The sequence below is a fragment of the Macaca thibetana genome, chromosome 1, assembly GCF_024542745.1.
Source record: "Macaca thibetana thibetana isolate TM-01 chromosome 1, ASM2454274v1, whole genome shotgun sequence".
NCBI lineage: Eukaryota > Metazoa > Chordata > Mammalia > Primates > Cercopithecidae > Macaca > Macaca thibetana.
In genome coordinates, this window is record NC_065578.1 from 203679753 (window position 1) to 203695392 (window position 15640).

The window sequence follows — 15640 nt, forward strand, 5'->3', positions numbered from 1 at the left end:
CTCAGTTGCTCTGACAAGTGGCTGCCTGTCCAAGGACTACGCTTCCCAGCTTTCCTTGCATCCTTCTCCACTTTCTCTCACCTCACCTCTTCGCTGGATGCCGAAGATGCAGAGGCCCTCGGGGATGGTGGGGCCACAAGACCAGAAAGACTGGTCCCCCAAATCAGGGTGTCGAGGGAAGCTGTCCTCCAACCAGGAGCCCTTGGATTAAAATGTAAATGCAAATAAAAAGTAAACTTCTATTATGCCAAGCTACCAAGATTTTGAAGTTCATTTGTTACAGCAGGCAGAATTATCCCAACTAGCACAGAGAAATGGAATAAGTTTGACGAGCCATACGGCCAGTGAGTGGGAAGACTGGAGATAAACTCAGATCTGCCCAACTCCAGAGGAACACCCAGGCCAATCAGGTGCACATCCTGCCAATGCAGGTCTCATGTATGACGGGCTCCCCCTGCCCATACAGCCTGCGTGTCTGTCTTCGCACCTAATGCTATTGTAATGGGACAAATGTGGGCTGGCCCAAGGAGTGGACACAGGATAACTATTCTGAGTCTGTGGGTTCCCCTCTAGGGTCAGCATCCAAGCTGTGAGACATTGTGCTGAAACTTCATACCAACCCCACTTCCAGGTGAGACCAGACAGGAGGTCCATTGAAGTGTGGCCAGCAGACAATGTCTGTTTTTGTTTTGGGGGTTTTTTTTGGATTAAAACATAGATGGGGCAGTCTTCCTAAAAAGGTACGTGTTCACTGGACTCTCCACGCTAACTCAAGGACCCTGGAGTAGGAACTGGAAATGGGTGAAGAAGTTCCACATATAGACTCCAGCAGAGCTTGGGAGCCATCCCGAGAGCTTCAGCTTCTGCTGTTTGATGTGGAATTGACCTGACAGTAACAATGATAACAACAGCTGACGTTTATCCAGGGCTTCCAGTGTTCCAGGCACTGAGCTCACACTGTACCATCTCGTGTCATCCCCACAGCAGTCTCATGAGCGAGGGTCTTCTGCCAAGTTCACTCTGTTAATGAGGAAATGAGGATGTAGAGGGAATAAGCCCCTTGCCCAGAGCCACACAGTTACAGAGCAGCAGAGCTGAGACTCACAGCAAACTCTGCTTCCAGAATTCTGCTCTGAAACACTCGTCTCCAAGTGCTCTGGATCTTGCTCTCCATCAGAGACAAAGGAACAAAATTTAAAAATTAATTTTATACATGTGCAACGCTCACTATGTACATTCAATGTCAGTAGAGCAGGAAGATATGAAAAAACTAGCGACTTTCTAACGTTTCTTCCCTTGCCCTTGGGACTGTGCACCCCTGGAGTGGGCGCACTCCCTTTGGAAACAAGCTCTGGACCCCTCTCTGGATTGTACTCAGATGCCAGGACCACATGTGCTTCAGTGGCCAGGATCTTTTCCAAGGGCAGGCAGCCCTGCTCCAGGAGAGAACTCAGGGGAAATGGGAAGGCATGGGAAACACTGATCCTACATTTTGTCCATTGCACTGTCTTCATCACAAGATGCTGGGCAGTTCTGAAGCCTTGTGGTTGCAAAAGCCTTGTAAGATTCAGACTACCACTAGAAGGCATGTTTCTTTTATAGAAATGTCCATAACGGCTGAAAAGTGAATGGGAGTGAATGCTTCATCAAGGCCCGTGAGCTCTAGGTAGCCTTGGAGGTCAGGCGCTGACAGTTACCATGCTGTCAGTGGAGGTCATCATTGATGGAAGAGTAGGTGGAGGTGGGTGGCAGCATGCAAGTGTTCCACAGAGAGATAAAATACCCTAATAACCCTACTTTCATGAGGTCAGAAACCTGCATTTGTCTAGCTTGGCAAGGCACTGGAGATAGTGGAGGGGAGCCAGTACCATCTGGGCTTCTCCATGTGCAGTGCCCCTTCCCGAGAGTACATCAGGATGTCAGGGAGGCAGGCGGTCTCAGAGTGGGCCAGCAAGTTTTGGAAGGTGTCATTCATAAAATATTGAAACACCGAGGCTGCAGAACACAAACCAAATGGCCATGACAGGTTCTGCGCAGGGGAGAGTACAATGGAACCCGACCTCCATTCATTCCTGACTCTCATCCGGCTCAGTGGGCTCCAGTGTGTGTGGACTCCAGCCATGGGAGCAGGTCCAACGGTGCCGAAATTAGCAGAAGCAAGCACTTGCCATCGATGGTCACTTTGGGAAGGGCATCTCTTGCAGTTTTAAAACACTGTTCTGTTTCTTTGTAACAAAATATAGCAGGGTCTCAGCCAAAAAGAAAATGGCACATAAACCTTTGTCCTAAAGCTATGTTCAGGGATTTAAAAAAGGGTGCAAGCCCTACTTCAGACCATGCCCAGGTTTCCGAGTGTCTAGCACAATCCAACAGAGGGGGTAGGCTGCAGGGAGGAGAGAGTGATGGGGAGGAAAGAGTAATATGACATGATGTTCTATTCTACAGAGCAACACATGTTCTAACATGTGTGAGACTGGCTGCCTCTCCTCTACGAAGAGATGCCGGTGACAGCCAGGACTGGTGTAGGCTCTGTTGAGCATCGCAGTCGTATGTGAGTGCTCAAGAGATGCTATTCACTTTCTCAGGTAGGTGTCTCCCTCTGACTGCTTGTCCCCTTCTTTCAGAACCTGCCAGACCCCTTTTCAGGGAGTCCTCTACAGACAATAGACCGAAGAGGGAGCCTGCCCCAACCCAGAGTTGACTGAACCCAGGTTGGACACTGAGTTCCCCCCACCCCCATTGAGATGGGCCTCTCTCATCCTCTTTTGTGGAATTTGAACCAAGCGACTCACGTAATTTCCTCTGGGGTCTTGAAATATGAAAGGATTTAACACAGAGATGGGTGGGAGGTGGGCAGCCATGTTGGATCCTCCATAGAGAATTGAGGACATTGTGTCTGCAGAGAGACACACACACATAAGAAAGATGGTGGCAGAGATGCAGAGATGAGCTCAGCAGCCCTGGATCAAGTGGCTCAACATATCCCGTCCTTGACTTTCCAGATCCCAGCTGTGGTCCCATATGGGGCCTGCTGCATGCCCTGTCCTTGGGTTCTTTGAGCTACCCTTGTAGCCTCCAATAAATCCACTTTGCCCCGAGCTAGGAAGAATAGTTCTTGTGCCAAGTGATTCTGGACTAAGACACCCTATACCCTGCCAATGCAGCAGGCCAGTGTGGGATTCTGGAGCCCCAGATGACACAAAGCTTTCCTTCTACTTTAATCCAGAACGCATTCACCGATTCTCCCCACATGCTAAGCACGGGGAGAGAGCCTGGGACACCAGGCATGACACACACCCATGCTCATGCTTTCTCTCAATGCCTGCTTCAGTTCCTAAAGAAAGGAAACAGCAGAATCACTTCCCTCTCATCAGTTGACATCAGTATTCATGCTTTCGTGACATTCTACATGTCTCCAACATCTGTGATGGCATCGCCCCAGAAAGGGATGTAAACTGGGAAGTGGGTGGAAGTGAAAACAATAGCCTTTATTTATATGCTTCTCCCTTAAACAGGTGGATCTGGGGGAAATATTTTGAGCTCTATTTAATGCAGAGCTAAGTGGGGATAATTTGATTCCTTTTGCTTCCCCAGATGCGGTTTGTAGAGGGAACTTCACAGGCTCCCTGGAATTGCTCACATTTGGCAGCTAAAGCGGAAACACCGATCCAAAATATTCACCCCAGGCGTGGGGTCACTCCCAGTGGCGGAACTGCCCTGCATTTCCATTGCCTGGACTGAGGAACAGGTGAAAGGGGAACCACATCAGTGTGGTGGCCTGGGATGTGCCTACTCCCTAAGCCAAGCTTCTCTGTCCTGAGTGGGCTTAGGGTCCCCTGCAGCACGGGTGTTAAATGCTGCTTCCTAGGCCTCACTCTCAGAGCTTCCAGTTCAGTCGAGTCCAGGTCCCTAACCTGTTGTCGTCCAGTTTATTTTGATCAGGTGCCCCACAACCACACTTTGAGAAGTAGATCGAGTCCATCTGGGCATCTTCCCTGTTGTCCCTAAAAATAAGGTTAAAAAAAGGCACCAGTTCAAAAATCCAGTTTATTTGTTTGAAGTTCAGGTTTACAGTTCCTCCAATCCTCAGATAACAGAAGAAGCATCTGGAAGGAAATAACTCCTGCGCCCACCACACCCCAACTACGCCAAGGGAGTTCACACCCATGACCTCTGGGCTCCTCCCACGGCAGGGAAGCCTTTGATTCCGCGCCTACTCCTTGAGTCTAGAGGTCATAGGCAGCCAGTGGGCATTTCTGGGTTCTGGGTCAGCTGCAGCTGCATTCCTGGGCAGGGGCTGTGTGATGTGCTGAGCGTGTCTTGGAAGAGTCGCTGGAATCCACTTACCTGGGATGCTGCTCCTAAAAACCCCTTTTCCAGCTGCGGCTGTGGTCACCTGCAACATCCGTTCAGCCACACAGGTGATCCAACCGGCTTCATGTCACCCAACCTCACTAGAATCTCGGTTAAACAAACAGGGCTCCCGTGTTGTTTTCATGACAAACCCCCCATCTTAAGTCAGGGTTCTGGTAAGTGGCCCCTGCCTTGATTCCTAGGCTTGAGTTTCCTTCTTGATAATCTGCCCAGTCTTTAGTTTCCCCAAGGCTGAGATTCTACTTTCCTATCTTCCAAAAACTTCTCCCTGGGGAAAGAGAGTCTGCTTTTGTAGACAGATTTTGTAGACATTGAACCCTGCTGACCCTGCTGTCTGCTGGGTGCCCCTGTCACCATGCCCTGCCTACGTGACATGATACCACCTTTGGGGTCCCCAATTTCTCACCACTTGCCTGGACTGTCCCTTGTGCAGTAGCCGGCCTCTAGAGCCACCCTCTACCCACCTGGCCTTGCTTTCTACCATGTTTCCCCACCCAGTCTACCTTGGGGCTATTCCAACTTGCTCCTGGCAAAGGGCTACTGAGTTTCTAGGTCTCAGTCCCTCCTCACCAGGCTTGTCTAAGACCTACATCCAACAGATTTAAAGCCAACTGGAGGCCAAGATCATTGGCTCATGCCTGTAATCCCAGCACTTTGGGAGACCAAGGAAGAAGGATCATTTGAGCTCAAGAGTTCAAGGCCAGCCTGGGCAGTAAGACTCTGCCTCTAATAAAATAAAATAAAATAAAATAAAATAAGATACAATAAAATAAAATAAAAGTCAGACATGGTAGTGTTCCTGTACTCCTAGCTACTTGAGAGGCTAAGGCAGCAGGACGCTTGAGTCCAGGAGATCAAGGTTGCAGTGAGCTATGATTATACCGCTGCATGCTAGCCTGAGCGGCAGAGTGAGACCCTGTGTCCAGAAAAAATAAATAATTTAAAATAAAAAATAAAAATCATCTCCCAGGGGTATAATTGTTTCTCGTTTATCTCCTAAAATGGATGGAAATATGAGTCAGGGCTCTTGGTTAGAAAACTGGTGCCCCTGCTATTTAAGCAAAATATAGGACTTTGTGAAGGAAAGAAAACGTAGGGGTGAGAAGTAGAGAGGAATGAGTAGAAATAGGGAGACCAGTGGCTATTCCCCACAAATCTTAGATTGCATCCTGGAATCTTTCCTTTCCTACTCTTTGGACCTGCCTGGGCTCTTAGAAAACTTCCCACGGCACTGTCCTCCTGAGTCCCCCTAGGGTGACTAAGCAATCAGAAAGCTTCTGCTGCTTCTCTGCTCTCAGCCCGCCTGGGGTCGCATGTGACATCTGGCTGCTGTTCCGCCATCCACTCTAACAGCCTCTTTGTACCTCTCTGCTCTTGGTCCCCTGGGAAGCAGTGTCACGTGGGTGCTGAGAGCATTCACTCCAGTGGGGTGGTTTCAAATCCCATCTCTGCTACTTATCACCTGTGTGACCTCAGGCAAGTCACTTAGTACCTCTGACCTCAGTTTCCTCACCTGAAAAGGAGAGTATGTTTGGCATATACTTATAAGGCTGCTGTGAGGATTAAATGAATTCAATATGTATAAGGTTCTTAGAACAGTGCCTGGCCCATAGCAAGCACTATCCCATATAAGCATTCTTTATGATTATTATGGCTCTCTCTCCATTCTAGTTAATTTTCTCATCATCTTCTTTACTGCCCAGTCTGGTCGGCATGCATTCCCATAAGGTTGCTATAATCTCTTTCACCTCCATTCAAAACACTGCAACATCTTCCTCAATTTCAGCTCAGTTCTGGGCCCACCTCTTCTAATACGGAATCCACACTTTCCTAATGAGCAAGAGAGTAGCCATTTTTACTAGGATCCTTAATCAGAGTAATATTTACTCAAGATTTTAGTGAAGCTTCTACTATCTGGACTGTCAGATTTGGAGTCAAAGGTGGTGCCTGGGTTTCTCTGTGCTTCTCATGTCCTGCCTGATACTGGGCAGCGGGTGGCATGCTCTCTGCAAGCACTGCTTCTCTTCACTGTACGCTCTAAAATATCCTTTGCATGCACTAGGCTGTATATCTACTAGATGCACAGTTGGTTTGGCCAATAGCTAGACCATCATTTAAAGACTGTTACGTGGAGCACCCTCTGGCTCTGTGATTGCCACGACTGCATGATGGAATTGTGAGACAAAAGCGAGACCCTGTCTGTGATGGAGAACCCCCTCAGAAGAAGCTCTTCTTCCAAGTCTATAAAACAAACCCCTCTGAAGTTGGTTACTAGGGTCCAAAATTCCAGGCCTTTCACCAGAATACTTTACAGATCAAAGTTAAGTAGGAAAATTTAATAAAACTACAGCCTCGGGTGTGGTTATTCTCAAAGCATGACATTTACCTCAGTTCACCAAAATTTCCCCTTTAGGCCACTGTTTCAGTAATTCAGGTCTTTAGTAGGGGAGATAATATTTTTTGCCATGCTATAAGTTCTTTTCTTTTAGAGGTATATATTTTCTGCAGTGAACACCAAGAATGTTAACGGGCCATCCATTTAACTTTGATTTCATAAAGTGTGAGAAAAGTGGCGGCAGGCTGCGGCACTTTTGCCAGGGGGTGGCAATTAAGCAGGTTGAGAAGGGACTTGAGCAAGTCAGGGACTCACTCTGAAATGAAATTACTGGAATTTGCTCTGTCGGAACTGTGATTCATGCAGAGATCTGAGAAGCAAGACTAAAGACTAATGAAACCGCCTTCCTTTAAACTCCAAGCTAAGTAGCTAACAAGCCCTCTGTACCTTGTTGGTAAAGTCAGATTTTCTTTCAGCTTCATCGCAGTTCTACAGTACTCCACGTTGATGGAGAACCCTCATTTTCCACTTATCTACATATTGATTGCATAAACATGTGTCCCCTAGGGAATCTGTAGTGGCAGTAAACTTCAAAGGCTTCCTTACATATTTATAGCTGGAAGAAAGGTCTCAAGGGAGTCTTGTACCTTGATTGAGGTGCCCCCCTGGAACTCCAGGCTTATTGGTGGGACTGCTAAATTCCAAGACTGGTGTGTCAGTTCAGAAGATACAGGACTTAGCAGTCCAATGCTTTTGATTTCAAAAGACTAATTTATTCACTGATATTGGGAGATCAGCCTGGGAACTGGCGCTGGTCATTTATCTGAAACATCATTCCCTTTCCAGATAGAAAGTACAAGAGGCAGATTACATTATGGATCAAAAGTTATAGCGTGTGTAAAAGAGTACAAATACTTGGAAACTGTTAAGGGAATATTTGTTCCAGCTAATGTTCTCTTGGATACAAGGTGTCATAGTATACTGTATACACAGTTACTGTATCATGCGTCTGTCTCTCTTTCCTGCTCCACTGTTATATCCTAAGGTCAGAGTCTGGATCCTGTTCAGCTTTGTGTCCCTAGTGCCTACAGCAGAGTCAGCACTCACTAAAGGCTTACTAAATGAATGCTGAATTAAAGAAGGAAGGCTTTGTTTTTGATCTTGAAAAATAAGTCAGTTTCAGGGCAGCGGACTATCCGGTATGATACTGTAGCACTGGATACATGTCATTATAGCGCATAGCATATACAACAAGAGTGAACCCTCATGAAATCTGTGCACTGTGGGTGATGGCGTGTCAAGGTAGGCTAATTAATTGTAACAAATGGACCACTCTGGTGGAGGATGTTGATAGTAGGGAAGGCTGTGCAGTGTGTGGGGACGGAGTGTACATGGGAATTCCCTGTACTTTCCATTCGATTTTTGTTACTGCGCTAAACTTGGGTCAGCTTGCCCAGCATGCAGAAACAGTTAAATATTGACACCTGGATTTGCAGTGAGAGAAACTGAGGCAATTATTGCAGAATGCCAAGCATGGAGAATCAGGCAGCTAATGCTTGAGATCCAACATCCCCAATGGCTTACAAGCAAGGGTTTTTAAAGGGAAGAGTATATTTCAGGAAAGCAGAAGTTACAGGCAAAATCATAAATCAATACATGGCAGTTATATATTGATTTGGTCTAAGAAGACACGATATCTTGAAGCAAGGGATTGCAGGTCATAGGTGGATTCAGAGATTCTTTGATTTGCAATTGGTTAAGGAGGCGAGGCTTTGTCTAAAGTCTTGGGGTCAGCAGAAAAGAATGTTAAGGTCTGGCCTGGGGGTGTGACTCTCTCCAGGCCCCCCAGAAGAAATTTAAAACAAAGAACAACTGTCAGAGTTCAGTCCTCAGTTCCCCTTTATCTGAGATCTATGTGACGGCAGTCAGCATTTTCCATCTGGTGGGGGGTCCTGGTTTCTGAAAAACAACTCTAAGATGTATGTTAAGATGTTATCTTTAGCTTCTATAGGGAACCAAACATCTTGTGACTACTTTACCTGAGTGGGTATTAAGTTTATTATTAAATACCTTCATGCTTAATGGGTTATTCACTTATTTCCCAAGTCTAGGTGCCTGGAGTTTAATTCCAATCTAGGTGCCTCAAATTTCCCTTGAAGGGACTAAAGATTTTTCCTTTATTTTCATGCTTGGGGGATCTGGAGGGCTCTAAGTGGGGTCCCTGCACCATCTTGTTTTGCTGTGAACCTAAAACTGCTCTAAAAAATGAAGTCTATTAAAAAAAATAAGTCAAATTTCAATATGGAGTGATGGTGAGTGAAATTATTCAAGGCAGAAAGAACATCATGAGGCAAAATACTGAGGTGGTGGTCCTGTGTGGGATGAGGATTAGAAACAGACTCAAGAAAATTAGTGATATTCAAGTTTGGCTTCAGGAAACTATATATATATAAGGGGAATCATGAGAGATAAGAACTGCAAAACAGTTCAAGGAGAGAGGATGAAGGCCTGGGATAAACTAAAAGCTTCAACTTAGTTGAGTAGGCAGCAGGGAGTCACTGAAAGCTTCTCAGGTTACATTGCAGCAAGGATTAAAGTTGCTATTAAATCTGGGTCAAATTGTCAGATTTCTTTATTTCATCTAGTTTAGTGATCTCCAATTGCACTGCATCAATCACTCCCTTCAGGTACAAACAGCAGAAGCATCAAATATATTTGCCTAGGGTCACTATGAGTTGTACACTCCTCACTATTTCCTCATTCTACATTCAGATAGTTTCAAAACAAAAACTTACTGTGATTAGACTCAATGGGTTTTTTTTATTACTTCCCCCTACTTTTGCCTTTTACTTTTAGCTTCAACACAATATCTATCCCAGATCCCTCCCAGAGATGTGCAGTGAAGGAGGTAAATGCAGAGATCTGATTAAAGAAGGCAGGACAGGGGCAATCAGCATGATGGCCATCCAGGAAGCTCTACAACTCTTAAAGAGACAACAGGAAAAATGCTTATCTAGAAATGTCCTTGTGTCAATACTCCTTATTCCAGGGAACTGCAGAGAGGATAGAGAAGCCACCATCAGTCATAAGAGGAGCTAGCTCTTAACCGTCACCAGGGAGAAGTGCTCCAAAACTTTGGCTGTGAATGAGAGTCCCTTCTGACCAGATCCCCTCTTTGGGCTGCTGAGAATGCCCACTTTATGGGGATACCACCTTATAGTAAAGGCACCGATGAGAATGCTTTATGTGGGCTGGGATGATAAATTCAGATAGTATTGATATGGGAGGGGGGCAAGGAAGTGATGAGTGGAGAAGGCGGGAGTCCCTAGTGAGGTGGCCACCCCTGGGCCTGTGCCCACGGACCTAGGTAAGAACAGGTATTTCTGTTTTCCTGCCCAAATGTTGCATTTTCCAAGACCACCTTGGCCCCCCACGCCCCCATCCTGTGCCTATGAAAACCCTGAGACCGTAGAGGGCAGACACACAAGCAGCTGGACATCGAGAGGAACACACTGGCAGAAGAACACACCGACAGGCACTGGCAGATGCCGGCAAGCCATGGGCCCGAGGAACGACGCACAGTTTGGCCACTGCGGTCAGAGGACAGCGCCGCTGCTAGGTTGCCTGACTCCAGGGTACAACCACCACCTTCCCACTCAATCACCCTTCTGGCTTCCCCATCCACCTCACTGAGAGCTACCACCACTCAATAAAAAATTTTGCACCCATCCTCCAAGTCCACGTGTGATCCACGTGTGATCCAAGGCAAGAAGCCAGGATACAGAAAGTCCTCTGTCCTTGCGATAAGGCAGAGGATCGAACTGAGCTGATTAACCCAAGCTGCCTACAGATGGTGAAACCAAAAGGGCACACTGTAACAAGCCCACTGGGGCTCCAGGAGCTAGAGGCTGCTGTGGAGTCGGAGCCCACACTCTCCGTCATCTGCCCCTCTACCTGCTCTCCCTAGGGGTTGTGAGCAGTGGGGCACTGAAGAAGCGAGCCACATCTCCATCGCATGCCCTGCGAGGGGGACAAGGAAACTTTTTCCATTTCAGTATGGAATACTGAGATGGTGGGAAAGACAGGTAATTGCTGTAGCATTAACCTGGAAGCACAGAGAGGAGATGGTGAAAGGAAACGGATTGGGTAAATAATGTTAGCAACCAGCAGTCCATTCTACTGCTTTGGGATATTTCCTCACTTTCTCTCCATGGGATTCTCACCATTGTGGAGACCCAGTAAGAAGAGAAGGGGGTGGTTAGCACAGTGGTTCCTAGGTCAGGAAGAGTTCTGGAGAGGCTAACATTTGAAATGATACTAATGCAATAGCTAAAATGTAATAAACTCTGCCAATTCCTGTTCAACGGGCTTCACCTGGATTATCCCTCACTGTAAGGCAGGTTCTATTAGGTCCCTTCCACACAGGTGGGGACACAAGGTAAAAAGAGGTTATGTAACTTACTGATGTTTACAAGGTATGTGAATAGCAGAGCTGTCTGTCTATCTGCAGAAATGGTGCCACTCATACTGCTGAAGAAAGAGCTGGGTGGTACAGACAGAAGGGTGAAATGGAAAAACATAGGCTGTCTTTGAACAGCTTCTTCCCAGATTGTTTTTGGGAAGCATTTTGGTTTGGCATCCTCCCAAAATGCTTTTCGAGACCCTTTATATAAAAAATGTCTCTTCTTTGCCTGTTTCTGTTGCTGGTTCAAACTCCCACAGCCTCATCCATGACTTCTCCTCTGTCTGTGAGTCACACAGCATGCATACCAGGGCAGGTGGCTATCTTGGCTGAGGACACAAAAACATAGACAGAAAAGGTTGATTCATGTACCTGTGAGTGCATGTATGTATGGTGCATTCTTGCAGGGCAGGGAGCTGCACTCTGCCTTAGAGTCTGGGATGGGCTGTGTAGGTGGGTAGTTCAAGGTCAACTAGTTATGGAAGGCCCTTTTGCTTTGTGTTCATTTTCCTTTTGGAAAATGTCAAGTTATTTAAACTTGACCCACAATCACTGATAAAAATCTTATAAAGTGTTTTCCTCTGAAAGCAAATAGCATTTGGCCAGCCACTCTTAATTACAGTATGTTGCAGGGAAATGAAAAACGACTTCCCTCCACTCCTCTATGTTCCTTGGCTGGGCTACGAATTAAATTGGCATGAGACAGATGAACAGGAGAAAAAGCTATTTAATTATATGCATATGTATGGGATTGTCACAAATAAGAGACTTGAAGAGGGTCAGATGACTGAAGCTTATGTGGTTTCCTGAGTTACAGAAAGGACTAGGGGATTGGGGCTTGAGGCTTATGCAGTGGGGGTGGTGACCCAAGTTATGGAAGGGTTAGGGGAGGAAATGTATGGTGAACAAAGGTTGACCTGCTATGCAGATAAAAAGCCTTTGGGGTAATAAAAGTTGTCTCTGAGCAGCCCTCACAAGATTAGGTGATGGTTTGTCTGGGCATAGTGTCAACCTCCAATCTTTCTCTTCTGTGATCTGAGTTCATCTTCTCTGTTTGAGAAGATTCCTAGGGAAAGGATTCATGACAATTGAGCTCCTTTTGCAGGATCATCTTTAGGCAGGTAAGGGGAGCTCAGGGAAGCCACTGCCTGCATCTGCTATTCCCCCAAGTGCCCTCACTTCTAAATAAGCAGCATACTGAAGTGTCATATCTTGGGGTGGCATTTCCTGAACTACTTCAATGTATATACCCCTCCATGATACAGGATAGTCAGCTGTGGGCAGGGTGAGAGCTCAATGCAGAATTGAGGAATAATATGATTGCAGCTATGAGTAAGGCCTCCAGATCCAGGACCTCCCCATATCCCCTTCCTTAAGGGCCTTAGGGGTCTGTTACTCTGTTTCCCTTTTCATTCAACTATCAAGAAAATTTAAGGTTTTCAAAAGGGCTAAGGAGAGACTCTGTGGGCAAAGAAACCCTTTGACCGTCAGATACATCCCCCGATTGCCTGAAACATGGCAGAAATAAATGGTATTATTCTTGGAATCAGTCCTAATGTTCACTAATCGATATTTGTAAAAGTCTTAAAAGAGCCATGGGGTAGGCTAATGAGGTACTTAAGAGAAAACCACATGGGCATATTTTGAGTCAACAATATGAACCAACAAGTCCTTAGGTGCAACATTTGCCATATCATCTCCCTTTAGCAATGTGAAAGAAAGCAGAGTTAGGGACTATGTTCAGAAAAATAAGACCATGACCAAGGCCTTTGCTTCACATTGCTGCCTGCTCTGCAAATATTGCTACAACTCCTAAGTGGAAGCACTTAGGAGACAGAATTTACCAACATGATCCTCATCTTGGGTGGAGTCAGGAGCCGGGTAAGGATGGAAAATGCAATGGAGCACCAGGGAAGGCCTCACAAGGAAAAGAAGCTGTGCAAATCACATGGATTTGCATGGCTGGAGGAGCTCTGGGGCTGTCATCCTGTTGGAAAGACCTTAGACTTGGAGGCACAGAACACAGATGGAGTTGCCTGCCCACTCCCTCAGTTCTCCCAAAACTACTACATAGCCTGAACCTTCTAGATGCAGAGAGATTAACTTATTACATACTGTGAATGCCTTAGGTTGTGCATTAGGACTTAATTTTTTCCAGGAGGTTCCTGGTTGACAAATTGCCTTCTTTTTTAAGTGTCAAGAATATTATTTATTAAGGAAAAATTAACTTTTCAAAACTCCAGGGGCCCAGTAGGGATGTTGACCTGCAAATTGGAGGAGGCCATTTCAAACAAACACAGTATGCACAGGCATTATGAGGGGTACAGATGTGACTGGGATCATATGAAGCCTCTTTCTGAAATTCAGGTAAGATCAGCTCAAAGCCCTTATCTAAGCCCCATGGAGAGTTGGTTGCCTCCCTAAAATTTTGTGGCTGCCCAAGGATTTTGCCTTCTCTGATGCCTTTGGCCCCAGCAGCCTATCTTAACAGAATACTTGCCATTCACTTTGTGTCATTTAGGTCTTTATTTCTACCCTAGAGTTGATAAAAATATGGGGCTCATATTCTTTTCTTGAATTACTTAAAACCCTCATCTGATGTCTTTGTGCATGCAGTGAACTTACGTGGAAGAGTTTCAGCAGCAGCAACATTAGCAACTTATGATTAAATATCAGACCTCTATAGCCTAAAAGAGCTTTGTCTACCCATCAGGTGGTCAGCCATCTCTGCCATCTCCAGTCCTCAGAGCCCTCCTTTGTATGCCTAGCTTTCACCAGTCCCTGCCCTATACTCGGCTCAGAGCTTCTCTTTATACTCAAGGACTCCATTCAGCTCAAGCTTAGAGATGACTGCTCGAAACGGAATGATTACTTTCACAATGGGCACCTCTTTCCTCTCCAGGATGTGGTGGAGAATCTGGAGATGTAATTTCTTTCCAATGACATAAGATAGATAAAATGATTTCTGTCTTTAAGAGCCTTAAATCCAGTTGGAAAATCATTTAATAATTAATAGGCTGTATGGGAAAAAAAACACGGTCAGAGTTAGAGACATGTATTCAATCTTCCAGTGCCGCCCCGATAAGCCAATGACCTTGGACAAGTTACTCATATAGTTTCTCATCTGTAAAATATGGATTATATCATGCAATGTTGACAGCTGTTATAGATGTGAAGCTATATGTTTAAAATGGCTAACACAGTGCTGGCATCATGGCACGCAGTAATAAATTCCAGAAATTTTTATTCATTCCTAAAGTATCTGTCATGCAGTAGATGAATACTAAGTGATAGCTACCTTCTGAAGAACAATATCTTAAGTGTTAAATAGAACATCAGCAACATATGAGATGGTGTGAAGTAAAGTGAACTTGGAGGAATTCTTTTCCTTCAAAGAGTGTGATTTTGTTAAAAAGGCCTTTGAAATAAAACAAGAATGCATTCCATAAGAGAGCTCAAAGACAAAACAGTTCTCCGTGTCTCCTTGTTCAGCCCAACAGGTTAACTCAGCATTTCTCTGGTGTGTAGTGCCTTTGTGCCCGAAGATCATATTGCACATAAACATTTGTAAGCAATGGGTCATACTTCAGGAAGAGTTGTGAGGTAAAGGAAGCAAGCACTGTGGAAGAGGGTGATGTAAACATTTAGAAACATTTAGATAGGGACCTTGGGCAAACAAAGAGAGGAAAGGAGAGAATTTGAATGATTCTATGAGCAAAGTGGAAATGATGCAAGTATAATCTCATATATTTTCTAAACGTCTGAAAGACTCATAAGTAAAACATCTTAGAGACATAAGAGTGCATTGATTTTTATAATTTACTTTATAATTTACCTACAGGAGACATATTAGGGTTCTCTAGAGGGACAGAACTAATAGAAGATACACACACACACACACACACACACACACACACACATATATATCTCCTGTATTCCATATATATATATATGAGTTTATTAAGTACTTAGTATTAAGTATTAACTTACACCATCACAAGGTTCCCACAATAGGCTGTCTGCAAGCTGAGGAGCAAGGAGAGACAGTCCGAGTCCCAAAACTGAAGAACTTGGGGTCTGATGTTCAAGGGCAGGAAGCACCCAGCATGGGAAAAAGATGTAGGCTGGGAGGCTAGGCTAGTCTCCCCTTTTCATGTTTTTTTGCCTGCTTTATATTCACTGGCAACTGATTAGACTGTGCCCACCAGATTAAGGGTGGATCTGCCTTCTCCAGCCCACTGACTCAAATGTTAATCTCTTCTGGCAATACCCTCACAGACACACCCAGGATCAATACTTTGTATCCTTCAATCCAATCAAGTTGACACTCAGTATTCACCATCACAAGTCCACCCCTTGTCAACTTGAACCCATACACATCTCCTAAGATCATACATAACCTTCAAATAAAGACAATAATAAGGTCATGATTACACCTAACATAATACAACCTTCCTTTGTACAACCAG

General features: G+C 45.3%; 1 protein-coding gene across 1 annotated transcript in view; it reads left to right on the top strand.

The window, feature by feature from the left end:
- Window positions 1-15640, top strand: part of NTPCR (nucleoside-triphosphatase, cancer-related) — an 805437-nt gene that overhangs the window by 19568 nt on the left and 770229 nt on the right. The window lies entirely within an intron of this gene.